We start from the raw sequence: 16,590 nt of genomic DNA on the forward strand, positions 1-16,590 counted from the left end.
TTTCTGGATTTTTCCCTAATTTTCTGGGATTTTCCCTTATTTTCCGGGTTTTTCCCTTAATTTCTGGATTTTTCCCTAATTTTCTGGGATTTTTCCCTAATTTTCTGGGATTTTATCCTTAATTTCCTGATTTTTCAGATTTCCAGCCCTTTTTCGACCAGGATCCTAGTCGAAATTTTGACCTGGATCCTAGTCGAAATAGGGGTCAGCCTTGCCATCCTGGTCGAAGGAATTCGACTAGGATCCACGACCTGGAATTCGACCAGGATCCTAGTCGAACTTTCGACCTGGATCTAGGTCGAAAACTCCCCCACTTTTTTAGCTCCTGGTCTTGAGCCTATCGACTAGGATTTCGACCAGGATTCTAGTCGAAATTTCGACCTGAATCCTGTTCGAAAATTCTTTGATTTCCTTGCTTCCTGGTCGAAGGATTTCGACTAGGATCCACGACCTGGAATTCGACCAGGATCTTAGTCGAACTTCGACCTGGGTTTTTAATCCCCATTCTTGAAAGATGCTTGGTTAATTCGACCTCATTCCTGGTCGAAGTTTCGACCTCAATTCAGTCCTATTATTTCTGTTGTTTTCGTGTGTCTAGTCGAAAAATTTCGGGCAGGATCCACGACCTGGAATTTGACCTGAATCCTGATCTTTTTTACCCGTTATTTTCGGGTGCCTGTTCGAAAGTTTTCGGGCAGGATTCACGACCTGGATTTCGACCTCAATCCTGGTCTATTTTACCCGTTTTTCCGGGTGCCTGTTCGAAAGTTTTCGGGCAGGATTCACGACTTGGATTTCGACCTGAATCCTGGTCTTCCACTAGCGTTCTTCATTTGGCTTTAATTTAAGGTATTGTATTTTCCAAATCCTAATTGGATTTGGGTCGGGCCTTCTTTTTTGGGCCTTATTGGGTTTTTCCAAATCTTACTGGGCCTCTTTTATTGGGCTTTTCCAAATCTTACTGGGCCTCTTTTATTGGGCTTTTCCAAATCTTAATGGGCCTCTTTTATTGGGCTTTTCCAAATATTACTGGGCCTCTTTTATTGGGATTTTCCAAATCTTACTGGGCCTCTTTTATTGGACTTTTCCAAATATTACTAGGCCTCTTTTATTGGGCTTTTCCAAATCTTACTGGGCCTCTTTTATTGGGTTTTTCCCTGTTTAGAATCCTCTAGAATTCCTTGGAATATTCTGGAATATTCCTTTTTCTGGGCTTTTTCCCATGGGCCTTTGTCCTTAATGGGCTTTTCCAAATCTTACTGGGCCTCTTTTATTGGGCTTTTCCCTGTTTAAAATCCTCTAGAATTCCTAGGAATATTCTGGAATATTCCTTTTTCTGGGCTTTTTCCCATGGGCCTTTGTCCTGAATGGGCTTTCGTCCCTTCAACTTCCTTTTCCCCTTATATAAAGGACTGAGGAGAGGCTACTACTCCTTACCTTCTCATTTATAAGTTTTCTTCTTTCTCCTCCTGCTAAGATTCTCAGAGCAATAACAGTAAGTCGGAGCTCAAAGCCTTTTTTAGGAGCGTTTCTTCAGGTAAAATCCCTCCCTTTTTCTTTTCGCGTCTATTTTTCTATTGTGTGCCCTTTTAAGATATCCTGTATGTGTCCTTTTTTGCAGATGGCTGACAAGAAAATGACTCGCTTGGCCAAGATGAACGTGGCTAGAAAGTCCAATGAGTTCCCTATCCGATCGAGGTACACTTCTTTAATCAACATGATCAATACTCGAGGGGACGAGTACCCGTCTGATGCGCATCTGGACGCGCACGATCATATTAGTGCTTTAAGGGATCCTAAGGAGCTGGAAAAGTTGAGCAGCTGCTTCAAAATCAAGGAACCTTTTAAGCTGGTTCTTGCAGGTCCGACCGACAGGGCCTGTCAGTGGAAAAAGGACGCGCTATGCGTCTATAGGGATACTCTAAGGGCAGGTATCAGACTCCCTTTTCATCCATTCATTCCTTTGTTACTGGCTGATGTGGGCATCAGCCCTTGCCAACTCCCCCCTAATTCTTGGAGGCTCATTCTGTGCTATCTGTCGCAATACGCCAAGCACAATGTCCCCACTTCTGTCGCTGTCTTCAGAAAGATTTTTCAGTTCAAGAATAGTCCTGATAAAAGTCCGGGTTGGGTTTCTCTAAACCAGCGCCCCACTATTCCCCATATCGTGAATGGGAAGTCCATCCCCGACAACAACTTGGGGTGGAAGAAAGATTTTTTGTTCATTGTTTGGGAAGGTGGAGACTGGGGCTCCCTGTTTCGATCGTCCTTCGGGATGGCTGTGGATGGGAGCCCAAATGATATAACTTTGTCTGAGGAGGAGGCTAGAGCTTTCAACCTCCTTACGCAAGACAATGGGACTTCCCATTCTTGGGACCTTATCCGGGAGACCGTCCTGGTAGAACGCGGCCTCTCGCCCGTTCATAAGAAAAGTAAGTTCCCTTTCTTACCTCCTTTTTATTTCCTTCATTTTTTATTCCATTGTTTTTTCAACTGACTTCGTTTGTTGCAGTGGCTGAGAAGATTGAGGAGGCTACCAAGCCTAAGGACCTGGAGACAACCAGGATGAAGAGGACTGGGAAGGTCTTTAAAGACCCTCGCCTTGGGGACCGCTTCCCTGAGTTCCTCCTCCAGGAAACGGAGCCAAGCGAGGAAGGCCCCAACCAAGTTTTGCGCACCAAGCAGAGGCCAGGGGCCTATTTTCAACCTGCTTAGGGGATTCGGGGCAAGGATTCAATCGTGGGCAGCACGGCGCTGTCCAAGGAATGGTCTAAGTATTTCATCTCCCCGGTGGACTATCAAGACTTTGTCCTTCAACAGGACTTAGAGGGGAATGAGCTTTTTGGAGCCCAGGCTCTAGCGACGGTACGTCCTTTACCTATGCCCTTCATACTTGCCTTTTTATGTTTCTTTTCTCATACTTTTGCTGCTTCTCTTGCAGGCTAACGCCCATTTCCAAGGGGCAATTCACCAAGCTAAGGCTTGGAAGGTTGGCCTGGAAGATGCTAACAAGAAGTTGGAGGAGGCCAACCAAAGAATAGAGGCCCTTGAAGCTCAACTGGCCTCTTCCACTTCTGACCTGGAAACGGCCCGGGCCGAAAATGTTATTCTGAAGGCGCAGAAGGACAAAGCCTTTGACGGCTGGATGGATACCCAGGAATTCAAAGACTTGATGGTGGAGCATGATGCCCTTCTTCACCCAGTTAGCTATAAAGAGGGCTGTGATGCTGCAGTGGAGGCCATCCAGGATGATTTTCCAGAGGTCCTCGAGAAGTCCTCCTTTCCTTGCCCTGTGCGAGTTCCGGAGCTTGGGGGCGTTACTAACAAGCTAGCTGATATGATCAAAGACAGCCCTTCAGGAAGTCCAGGCCACAAGAGGAAGGAACTGGAGTTTAGCTCTGGGGAGGAGGAGGCTTCATCCGAAGAAGACCCTGCGCCTGCTGCGAAGAAGATCAGGGTGGAAGAGCCTCCAAGAGCTGCGCCTCAGAATCCAGTGTCTCCCGCATCCTCCAAAGCATTTGAAGGCAGTTCTGACGGAACCTCTGCAGGGACTTCTGAAGGGACCACTGAGACGTCCGAGGAGACCTCGGATAGCGGTTCCGAAGAATCTCAGCCTTCCGAGGCCTAAGTTTTTTTTTTGTATATCTTTTTTCGGGACAATATGTGAATTTAGTTTATGTCAGAAGTTGTTACCCTTCGGGGCTATATTAGATATGTTGTTTTCCTTATTTTCCTCTTTCTTCTTTACAATACTTAATATGCACTTAAACTTTAAGCATCCTTAGATTGAGAAATAATTTCAAACTCTTTAATACGAAGTCCTTACATAGCATGGGTTCGACCCTAATCAATAATAACTTGACAATGTAAACTCTAATAGAATATAAAGTCCTACGCAAGCAAAGCTTCAAGGTGCTTTTAAACCTGCTTGTCATAATGACAAACAAGAATCGTACTTCGACTATCTTACACATAGTAAACCTTCAGGTTTTGTGCATGCCAGGTTCTCGGGACTTCAAAACCATCCATAGTTTACAGCTTGTAGGTTCCTCTACCCTGAACGCTCTTGACTTTGTACGGCCCTTCCCAATTCGGGGCAAGCTTTCCTTTTTGTCCGACACCAGAAGCTTCTATCTTTCTCAAGACTAGGTCACCTTGTTTGAAAAACCTCTCTTTAACCCTTAGGTTGTAGTAGAATGAAGCCTTTTTCTGATATTCTACTATCTTTGCATGTGCCTTATCTCGCACTTCATCGATTAAATCCAGGGTTAACCTCTTCCCTTCTTCATTTTCTTCTGCATTGAAAGCCTGAATCCTTGGAGAGGAATGTGATATCTCTACTGGAACAACTGCTTCTGCCCCATATGCCAACATGAAGGGAGTTGCTCCTGTCGTGACTCTACAGGTAGTCCTGTAGGCCCATAATATTGGAAGTATTTCATCCACAAAATTATTTCTTGACTTCTCGATCCTCTTCTTTAGTCCATCCAGTATTATCTGATTTGCTACCTCCGCTTGCCCATTGGCTTGCGGGTGAGCCACAGAGGTGAACCGTAACTCAATTTCATTTTCTTCACAATACTTCTTGAATTCCTCATTGTTGAATTGTGTTCCATTGTCATTGACGAGGATACGGGGAATTCCATATCGGCACATAATGTTTTCCCACAGGAATTGTGCAACCTGCTTAGTTGTGATTTTGGCCAAGGGCTTGGCTTCAATCCACTTGGTGAAATAATCAATGGCTATAATCAGAAACTTCCTTTGTGCCGTGGCCATAGGGAAAGGCCCTAGAATATCCATCCCCCACATAGCAAAGGGAATAGGCGAGTTGATAGAGGTCAGCATCTCGGGGGGTTGTCTAACAACTGGTGCATGCTTCTGACAGCGATCACACTTCTTCACATATTCTTTGGCACCAGCCATCATTTCTGGCCAATAGAAGTCTAAACGGATTATCTTATTAGCCAAGGCCCTGCCCCCCAAGTGTTTCCCACAAATACCTTCATGCACTTCCTCAAGAGCCAAGCGTGCCTCATCGGGCCTGAGATACCTTAAGTAGGGAATCACGAAAGATCTTTTGTAAAGAATCCCATCTATTAAAGAGTACCTTAGTGCCCGAACAATTAACTTCCGTGCTTCAGTTGCATCACTTGGCAACCAACCGGTTTGAATATGAGCCTTAATGGGATCAATCCAGGACGTCCCCAGGCCTATAGGAGCCACAAGCTTAACATCTATGCTTCGTGTCTTCAAAACACGGAAGTACACACTTCCTGAACTTTCTTCTATCTCAGATGAAGCAAACTTTGATAGCGCATCTGCTTTAGCATTTTCTTCCCTTGGAATGTGTTCAACAAGGCATTCATTAAATTGGGTCATCACAGCCCTTACTAGGCGGACATACTTAGCCATCGTATCATCCCTTGCCTCAAATTCTCCCTTTACCTGGGATATGATCAGCTTCGAGTCTCCACAGGCCTTTAAGTTTTTGACTCTAAGTGTCCCAGCTAGACCAAGGCCAGCTATCAGGGCTTCATACTCTGCCTCATTATTTGTGGTTGGGAAGTCTAGCTTCATAGCATACTCAATTAAGAACCCATCAGGACTTTGCAAAACCAACCCTGCTCCACTGGAATTTGTTTTTGATGCTCCATCAAAATAGAGAACCCAATATTCTTTCTCCTTATCATCCTTCTCTCTGTGTCCATTATCGACTCCCTTGTCTTGAGGTATGGTATCTTCCTGCCCCCCGACTTCTTGGTTGGGTATGGTACATTCCACCACGAAGTCCGCTAGTGCCTGGGCTTTTATGGCCGTACGTGGCTTATACTTGAGATCGAACTCTCCCAACTCTATTACCCACTTAATCAATCTCCCACTTGCCTTGGGACTGTGAATGATATTTCTCAGTGGCTGATTCGTTAGCACCTCAATCTGATGAGCCTGAAAGTAAGGACGCAGTTTTCTTGAAGCCATTACTAAGGCTAGAGCAAATTTCTCAATAGTTGAATAATTTAATTCAGCACCATGCAGGATTTTGCTGACATAATACACGGGTTTCTAGACTTTTAGCTCCTCCTTAACCAACACCGCGCTCAAGGCGCTCTCTGAAACAGCCAAGTACAAGAATAAAACTTCACTCAGAACTGGCTTGGCCAACAACGGGGCCTGGGCCATATACTTCTTTAACTCTTTAAATGCCTTCTGGTTTTCCTCACTCCATACAAAGTCTTTGATGCTCTTTAGTGACTTGAAGAATGACAAACACTTGTCTCCTGACTTGGAGATGAATCGTCCTAGCGCAGCAACCCTTCCTGTGAGCTTCTGAACATCCTTGACAGTTTTTGGTGGTTCCATGTCCAGGATCGCCTTTATTTTATCCGGGTTAGCCTCAATTCCCCTCTTTGAGACCATCAGTCCTAAGAATTTTCCAGATCCTACTCCGAAAGCACACTTCGTAGGATTCAACATCATCTTGTGGTACCTCAGGACCTCAAAAGCTTCCCTCAAATGGGTTATATGATCAGTCTTTACTAGACTCTTGACTAACATGTCATCAACATAGACTTCCATAGTCTTACCAATAAGATCCTTAAAAACTTTATTCACCAACCTTTGATAGGTGGCTCCTGCATTCTTGAGACCAAACACCATAACAGGATAACAATAAACACCAAAGTCAGTGATAAATGATGTCGTTGGAATGTCATCCTTATGCATTTTGATCTGGTTGTATCCGCTAAATCCATCCATGAAACTCAGCATCTCATATCCAGCAGTGGCATCAATCAAAGTATCAATTCTAGGCAGCGGAAAACAGTCTTTGGGGCATGCATCATTCAGATCAGTGAAGTCTATACACATCCTCCACTTTCCATTAGCCTTCTTCACCATTACAGGGTTTGCTAACCACTCCGGAAATTGAATCTCCTCAATGAAACCACCCTCTAAGAGCTTTTCTACTTCCTATTTTATAGCCTCTTGTCTTTCTGGGGCAAAATTTTTTTTCTTTTATTTTACTGTCTTCCGGCTTGGATCTACGTTTAGCTTGTAAGTAATTAACTCCGGGTCTATGCCTGGCATATCAGCTGCTGACCATGCAAACACATCACTATTTTCTTGCAAAAATTTCACTAACTTCCCTCTAAGGGGCTCCTCTAATGTGGCTCCAATGAAAGTCATCCTTTCAGGATTTTCGGGGTCTAAAGGAACCGAAACCAATTCTTCTGCTGGCCTTCCTCTAGTCTCGTCATTTTCTCGAACATCCATATCTTCAATAGGAAGAACCTGCCCCCCGACTCCATCTGCCCTCAAAGAGGCCACATAACAGCTTCTAGCCATTTTTTGATCTCCTCTCTCTTCTCCAATCCCGTTTCGGGTGGGAAACTTCATGACTGAATGGTAGGAAGAGGGGACTGCCTTAAAGGCATGTATCCCTGTTCTCCCCATGATAGCATTATAAGTTGAACTAGCCTTTACCACCACGAAATCCAGCATCTGCGTTGCTTGCCTTGGTTCCGTACCTATGGTGGTCGGCAATTTGATTATCCCTTCCACAGGACATTCTACTCCAGTAAATCCATATATCGGCATGTCGGTTGGTGTCAACTGGGAGTCGTTATTCCCCATCCTTAGAAAGGTGTCGTGGAGCAAGATATCCACAGAAGCACCATTATCCACAAGGACCCTTTTAACCGGGCTATTTCCTATTATCGGTGTTATGACCAGCGGGTCGTCATGGGGAAACTTCACACCCTCTAGGTCGGAATCATCAAAAGCCAATGTTACTTCTGTCCTGGCCCTCTTCGGGGTTTCTCCAATAATATGCATAACCTCCCTAGTATATGTCTTTCTGGAATTTTGGACAATCCAGCAGCAGTTGGACCTCCAAAGATCGTGTTTATCACAGGTCCTCAAGGGCGTCGCGGTCCTCCAAAAATTGCATTTATAACCGGTCCTCTAGGTTGGGGATTCCGCCCCTGATCGTCTTGGTCCCTCCTACGATCTTCAAAGTTCTTCCTTCCATTATTGTTTCTGTCCCCTCCATCTCCAGTATACTTGTTCAATCTTCCTTTTCGAATCAAAAACTCAATTTCATCTTTCAATTGCCTACACTCATCGGTGTCATGGCCAACATCTTTGTGAAACCTGCAATACTTGCTCTTATCTAGCTTGGCGGGATCAGCCTTCAAAGGCTTAGGCCAGCGAATATCTCTATCTTTCTCAATCTCCATCAAAATCTGACTTCTAGGAGCATTCAGCTTAGCGTATTCAGTGAACTTTTGCCCAGGTCCTCCCTTCTTGGGGGTTGAATCAGGGTTTTGTTCGGTTCTAGGATATTTGTCCTTTGCAATATATTTTAAATCAGTTTTCCGCTTCTTGCCTCCAGTGGGCTCATTACTTACTATGGTCTTCCTCATACTTTCTTCAACCTTGATATACTTCCCTGCCCTCTCTTGGAGCTGCAACATGCTTTCAGGGGGACGTTTGGCCAAGGACATCTTAAAAAACTCGTCCCTAGTTCCTTGTTGCAGTGCTATCATGGCTACCTTATCATCAAGGTCCGGGACTTTTAAAGCCTCCTTTGTGAAACGATTCAGGTAATCTCTCAAGGATTCCTTAGCTCCCTGCACAAGACTCATAAGAGATGCTGAACTTTTCTCATGGACTCTTCCACTGATGAATTGCTTAATAAAAGCCTGACTTAATTCTCTGAACGATCCAATAGAGTTTGGGGGCAGGCGACTGTACCATCTTTGAGCCATACCCGACAGGGTTTGAGGGAAGGCCCGACACTTTATAGCATAATTCACGGGTTGCAGCAGCAGTGCATTAGAGAATGTCCTAACATGATTAGCGGGGTCTCCCGTGCCATCATAGGCTTTGATAGTGGGCATCTTGAATTTCCTTGAGATATGGGCATTCATTATATCTTCTGTGAAGGGTGGAGTTGGATCATCAGGATCTCCAAGGGGAAGGAGATTTCTTGGATCAGTTCTTGGGACAACAGTCCTTCTTCGTACCAGACCATCCAGGTCTATGACAGGAGGAGGATTTCTCCCCCTAGGAGGTATCTGGGGTCTGGTGACCAGGTGAGCCTCCAAATCACGCCTCAGCCTTTGGATTTCAGCCTCATGAGCCCTGATCCTTTCCTGCACTTCTTGGGGATTCGCCCCTGGGGTGCTTTGGGGGCGTTGCCTTCCATCGGCCATTGGCTCTTTTCCAGGACGCCTCTTTCTCGGGGCCACTTCATCATCCGAAGATTCGGAGTCTCTCTCAGTGTAAGGACCAAAAAATTCCCGATCCTCAGGAATAGGAGCCAAACCTCGTATATAGGGGGCGACTGCCCTCGTGCTTCGCTTCGCCCAGCATATCCACTTCCTCCAACCTCGGGGTGAAGGGGCATCCCATAAGGGGGGTTAGTAGTAACAATAGTTGAATATTCATACCTGACGGGTCGAGAATTCACAGGTATATGTACTTGTTAAACTTGAGGATTCGTACCTTGAATAGTCGGGGGAGTTGTCCCTTGTGGCTGAGGTTGAGTTGCCCCTATCTGGGCTTCCCCCTGAGTAGATGCATAAGTTGAATGGGGAGGAACCTCCACGGTTGACGAAATTACCTGGGTTGTCTCTGATGGTGTTCCTTCCTCTAGAGCTCTAATTGTTCTCCGTGTTCTCGCCATGGTTGTTGTTGTGCTTTCCCACAGACGGCGCCAAATGTTATGGATAAAATACTAAGGTTATTATTTGCTGTATTTAATAAAAAAGAACGTGAGCTCTAAGGCTCGATTTGACTGCTCTTGTGTTTCGTGACTCAATCTGCCTTAACAAGATGCCTACGTACCTTGTTGATTGCCAAGGATCAAGTCAAAAAACGTAGTTCTGGTCTGTGGGGTGAGACCCCTTATATAGATGTTGGGAGTCCTTGAATTGGACTTGGTATAGGAGACTTGGTGGGCAAGTCTCATAATTAGAATGGACTTTGGAGTCCTAGATAGTAGGAAACTGATTCCCTATCCTTTTAGGTCCCCTTGAGGCTAATCTGTAAGGATTTATATCCTTATCGGGACTCTTCTCAATAGCTGATTTTTCCCTTATTAATTAATTACGAAATTAATTAATAATCAGGGTTTTTGGGCCTTCTTTGTTCCATCAGGGCTGATCTGGTCCATCAGGCCTGATCAACATGTTAACGTTTCTGGTCTGAATGTCATACATCTTCTTATTGGGCCTAGCAGTCCACACCTTGTACAATTAACGCAGTATTTAATTAAACTATTATAATTTATTTATCCCTGTCAGTATGGTTGTAATTAGATTCAAGGATAAAAATGTATGGCTGAAATTAGATCTCATATCTCACTTTAATTAGGGTTCTCATTTGAGCAACTCCGTATATATATATCACTTTGAAAAAATAGTATATATATATATATATTATAGTAACAAATATTTGTTCTTTAAAATAATCATCGACTATGAATAAACGCATAAAATGTTCACATTTTTTCATTTAGTAAAGAAAGAGAAGAGTCGATCTAAAGGATCTTACCTTTTTATATGTTCCGGTGATTGGCCGTTTCATATTGCATAACTTAATTACTGCATAAAAAGGTTTATAATTAGGGTCAAAGGGTAATTAACCTGCAGATAAGTAGTTTATTTCACACATATTTCTGTACTTGGTATCAAAAATATCTGTTATAACTTGTAATATTTCTACAATACGTAAATTAAAAATGCTAAACACATGTGTGTATGATTCTTCATAATGACGAGACCTATACTCGTTCCCTTATAGAAGCTACAAATCTTGGAGTTGTTTTGATTTGTATGGTATACATTAGAATGGAATGGAACAAGATACTAAGAGCCTTCAAGAGTAATAGCTAAACTTGGTAGCTAAAATATAATTATTTAAAATTTTGTTGAATTTGTAAATAATTATATTCCAATGGTCTTACTGATATTCTTTAGATATATTTAAAATTTTATTTTTATTATATTTAAAATACTAGAATTATTATTTGGCTAACAAAAAGATAATCTTTATAAATAATTTTAGGTAATATGTTATATGTCATAAAAATTAAAAAAATATTAAAAGAGGACCAATATACAATGTGATAACTCCAATACGTGATGCCGTACCAAAACTCATCTTGCAATTTAAAACGATCCAGCCTTACCACTGTAAGGCATCCACTGGCGTTTGGCTTCCTGATCGACCGTACTAACCCATAAACCCTCGTCGGGTTATAAATAGTTCAAGAAAAATAATTTTAGGGGTTACTCTCTGTCCTACACAGTCATACACACCCACACCCTCCTTATATTTCTATTTTCATCGTTCAAAAGCGAGTTCTTACTCTCATGCACGAGGCGTCGTGAGGTTCAAACCCTTCTCTGATATTGTTGCTAAACCGCAAGGCGGCAACCGGTACGGTGTTAGAAGGACCAAATCGTATATTGGAGTTATCAAGATTAGGTTAAAATTAGAAGATATTTTAAATTTGGAGATGACCTGAACTGATTTTGATAGTGATATGAGAGTCAACAAATGTAACCTTTAATCTAAACTTATACCTAATTAATATGAGTAGTTAAAGTGGGCAATATTTAACATATAAGGTATATTAGACTGCTACCTAAATATTATGCCAAATAGATGACTAGCCTTGTACAGACTCACTCTTAACTTAGTTAATTGAGTGTTCCTCCTGTATTTTTATGAAGAAACAATTAAAGCACCTAATATTTAAGCAAAATTTACTGATATTACAAATTTCAAAAAACGGTATTGATGGATGCACGCAGATCTACTTAGGTTAGAGAAATATATTTTTGAGGATCTTATATTAGTATTATAACACTTCCCCTCACTCATAAGCCCATTTATGAGTCGAGGAGTAAATCACGGGCACCTATTTTGAGGCGTAACTTCTTCTTTCGTGTCTAGAAAAATTTGTTACAGTGTGTGAAAATCTGGTGGCAGATATCCCTGCATACTGAGAGAGTCAAACAAGCAGCTGTTTTACTACAGTATTTTTCTACTTGTTCTCTCGTCATCATCAATTTTCCCTAAGAAGCAACGCTAGTGGTACTGGTACTTGCTCGATCTCTAGGCTCTACCAAATAGTAATGCTGGCAAAAGGCAAGTCTGTTAATTAGTTAATTTAGCTTACTACTTATTAAAAAAGGCCGTTTAAGTGGCTTGACTCAAATCTAATCAATAAAAATTAACTAAATGCAAAATAAAATTAATATGCATGATGGTTAAATCATCTGGTATATATAGATCTATCAGACTTGGAATTGGAAGCCTTTTTTAGTTTCTCAAATAGATGAAACTTCAAACTTATTAAGCTTACAAGCTTATATTATCTACGTCACAAGAAGTTGATAATGTTTCAACAAACATTTTTGCCGAAAGAAGTATTATGTATTTATGTTGGTATTAAGTTTAAGCAGGGCTAATATATAAATGTTTATGCGCAGGTTGTGTTAGTGCTTAATTATGCGACTGCATACATATATACACATGAATATGTAGTAGACATAGCAATAATGAGATGTATAGCAAGCTAACCTTTTTGTTACTGCATTTCACGTCTTCATCTTTCCGGAAGCTATGCTTTTTTCAAAAAAAAACGAGAAATAACGAGAGAACTGGAAGCAGAAAGTTGAAGAAGACAGTTCAGGCACAAAAGTATATACAAGCAACCACAATAAGTACCTGGCTTTTGCGTATTGGGTTTTTAGAGAAAGGAACGTGTGTGAATTAGTAGAGGTCAATATGATGTCTGGGAAGTAATAATATAAGATCTCTCGACATATCCCGAACAATAGGGAACTGATATCTCCGTCTATTTTCTAATAGAATAACAGTTCATATTTGTATGAGATACAAATATATACATTCGCAATTCGCAAAGAGCAGCTCATATTTCTCTTCTAAGCAATAAATACCAAACAGTATGTTGCAACATGGATCTGAATCCTGTTCATATTTTTAGATGTATGAATTACAGTACACTGAGTACAGTAAGTGGAATGAAAACACTGCATTTTAGTTGGAATAGGTGTTAGATGCATAACTTGAAATCTGAGTCTACCTTTAGGGGGAAACTAATGGGATGTCATACAAAATACAGATTTAATCACCAGTACATAGTGATAAAGTCCATTGGAAAAGACAGAATTCAGTCTGGTGCAACTGTGCAAGTGATATATCTCATTCTCAATAATATTTTATTTTATACACTTTACTTTTTTAAAGTTTATTTCAATTTTTATATATTTCAAAATTTATCAAAAATCGTATAACGACTCGTATTTTTGTATTATTATAAGTGTAATTATCGAATAATTAAATAAATAAAATATGTGCATTGGTTATGTCAGTTGTGTGTTGCTTTATTATTAATTATGTGAGGCTTATTGGTGTTCGATGATTATTTGTGTAATTAATTGTTGAGCAGTATAGTGTTGTTTTTATCTTTAAAAGTGACTTTATTGAATTTTTTTTCATAAATACTTAAATTGTCTTAAAAATTATTTTTATGGTTTTATAATTATAATAATTATTTTTGGGAGTTTATAAAATTTAGTAATCAATATTTTATCAATTATTTAGTCTTTAATGATTTTCTGATTGCATTTAAGTGTAAATTCAGTATTAAATTTCAGGATGCTTCAAAAATTACGGAACTCATATTTTCTTAAGTTTTGAATATTTCGAGAATTTTAAAATTATTTCTGCAATTTTTCGGATTATATTCACCCGCATGTTTGTTCGTTAAATCGTTAATTGCGGGTATATCGCACGTTTCAAAAATATTTTAAAAATTACGAAAAAAATTATTTTATTAGTTCTATTTGTTCTGAGAATTTTGATATTTAATTGGTGATTTTTCGGCTCATTTTCACCCGCAGCTTTATTCAAATAAAATGCATATTTCGAGATAAAAAATCGGCCCTCGGGAATTTCAGGGACACGTGTCAAAATCTTACAAAAGAAATTGACACGTATCCATTTTCATTGATACGTGTAGTACAGTGGATTAAAAGAAAAAAAAATACACACAAACCCCCTACCCCTGTTTTCTACCCCGCACATCTATCTCTCTGTGTTCTCACTCTCCTTCGTTTCTCTCCTCTCTCATTTTCTCTTAATCTCACCTCCTCCCTCCCTCGTTTCTTTCCCTCCCGTTCTCTCCTTTTCTATTTTCGGTGCTCTCTTTTCCGGCTATCCTGTTTCCGGTAACTATTCCCGTCATTTTTTTCCCGGTTACTAGTTCGATTCGTTCTTGCTATTGTATATATAGATACGTGATTGTATATATATGTGTATTTGCGTGTATCTGTGTGTGTAGTGTGTTGTGTGTGCAGTGTGTTCTGCGTGCGTGTGAAATGGGTGTATGTTGGTGGCGCGTCTCGCGCGTGTGGGCTGTGTTGTTGGTGACTGTTACTTGCTGCTGTGATTTAGTTATTGCTAAAATTCATTTTTATTATTTTGCAGGTTGTATTTGATTAATATTCATGATATAAAAATGAATTTCGTGCGAAATTTTTTATTAATCAGTGGACTTTGCATTGGAAACCCGAAATTAATCGGGTACCCACAAATTTTACCGCCGTGGACGATGAGTTTCGGCGAGTCGACGGTGGACGGTGATAATTAATTTTGAGTCCTAAGTTTATAAAACAAATAAATTAGTTCGTAAAATTATTTTTCGGAATAAAAATATTTAATTATTTTTAAAAGTTGTATCGTTAGTTGAATGGTAAATTGTGATTGTTGGGTTGTGAATTGTGATTTGGTTGGGATTATGGAGTCGATTATATTTTCGACGGGTAGGCCGATAAATAGACGAGACGCTGCCCGATTTTTCGAGAAAATTAATTTCGGAAATACGGGAACTCATCTTGTAATTATCGGGAATATCAATCAGATATATATAATTGAATATTTATAAATAGTTTACGTAAACTACTTTTATATCGTGGTGAAGTATTTTACAGAATAATCCAATGAACCTGCTTTCCTGAAACAACGATTATATGTATTTTCTGAAAACAGATACCAAACCGAGTTTTGAGTACGTGGACCTCAGCTGTTATGTGTATTATAGTAATATGTATACTTACGAGTCAGGAATTGTTATCGTTTGGGTAGAAGTGATAATGAGAATATGTCAAGCTTAACTGATTGTCTAACATAGGGAAGTTCGACTCTGTAGGTTATAAACGGAGGATCGAGAGTTGACGTCGGACTAAAGATAGCCTAGTGATTAGTTGACAAGTTTAGGAAGGTTCCAATCGAAGGACCTGAGTGTTGAAGTCGGATCCAGGATAGTTTAATAGCCAGGCGATAAAGCCGAGCATCCAAGTCGGTCCAAGGTCAATTAGTAATAGTTGTAAAGCTCTTCCAGGCAAGTACCCCTGACCATATCTTTTATGGTTCAATAATATATGAATAACTATTGATTTAAATTTTGTACTGGAACCAAGCGTTTTAAGTTACATATCCCCTGTGTTTAAATATGTCTTGTTAACTTATATTTTGGGGAAAAGTAACTTCTGAAAATGCCTATCTCTAAATTATGAATAAATTGGAAAGGTTTTGAAAAGTATGCTGTGATAGAACTGTTTTAAAAAGAGATAGGTATAAGTGGTTTGAAAACTGGATAATATAGATCAGATAATTGGATGAGCATGCGCAAGGGGCCCGTAACGGCCAGGAAGATGGCGTAAGAGGCTAAGTTGGTTGCGCACTGATAAGTGGAATTTATATCCACTTAGAACGCTTTGTAAAGGCTCGAATTAGTGATTTGTACTCAAGTTATTTGTGCTTTTGATGTGTTTTTGTAGTGTTTTGCATTTTAGGGTATATTTGGAAGAAGGAATAGATTTTACATTATTTCTATACCAAAAGGGTGTTAGGATTGAGCCTCGGGAGTTAGCACGAAAGAAACCAGCAATTAAAGTCAAGGAAACAAGAAAAATCAGAATTTCCAGAGGGTCAGGGCGGCCGCGCTAGTCTTGGGAGCGGCCGAGCCCATTTGTCAGAAAGCGAGCGTGCCCGCGCCGGTATGCGAGGTGGCCGCGCTGGGTCGGGATTGCAGAATCCTGATTGCAATATAATAATGATTTTTCAGACTCCAGATCGTATTGGGCTTATATATCAAGCCTTTGAAGATGTTTTTGATAACAACGAGAAGAAGGAGAGAGTAAGAAGACCTAATAGCACAATACAACGAAGGAGAAGAAGATCTTGTTTTTACTTGTGATTTTTTGCTTAAGTTGTAACGTTAGATGCTTGTTTTCTTATTCTTTTGAACCTTCACTCTTGTTAACCTACTTTTGATTATTATTCAGTTTATAAAGATCTAGTTTTTATACCATGCTTTCATTGGAACCCATGGTGACAATGAGTTCGGTTATGAACTAATCGTTATCGTGGGGTTCTAACGGATTTACTTATGGATTTCTGTAGTTAATTTTTTTCAATATCTTGGTGTGTAGTGATTGATCGATATCCTAGTATTGGTTGTGCTTATTCGTCTTATGTGCGTAGCTAACA

At 40.5% G+C, this 16,590-nt stretch overlaps 1 long non-coding RNA gene across 1 annotated transcript in view; it reads right to left on the minus strand.

The window, feature by feature from the left end:
• The window catches only part of LOC141717396 (uncharacterized), a 116,191-nt gene extending 103,294 nt beyond the window's left edge, over positions 1-12,897 (minus strand). Inside the window, exons 1-2 of the long non-coding RNA XR_012573632.1 lie at positions 12,595-12,897; positions 10,558-10,607 (exon numbers count right to left, since the gene is read on the minus strand). This is a non-coding gene — a long non-coding RNA (uncharacterized LOC141717396). The remainder of the gene's footprint in view (positions 1-10,557; positions 10,608-12,594) is intronic.
• Between the last annotated feature and the right edge of the window lie 3,693 nt (positions 12,898-16,590).

This window comes from Apium graveolens, chromosome 4 (assembly GCF_009905375.1).
Source record: "Apium graveolens cultivar Ventura chromosome 4, ASM990537v1, whole genome shotgun sequence".
Classification (NCBI taxonomy): Eukaryota; Viridiplantae; Streptophyta; class Magnoliopsida; order Apiales; family Apiaceae; genus Apium; species Apium graveolens.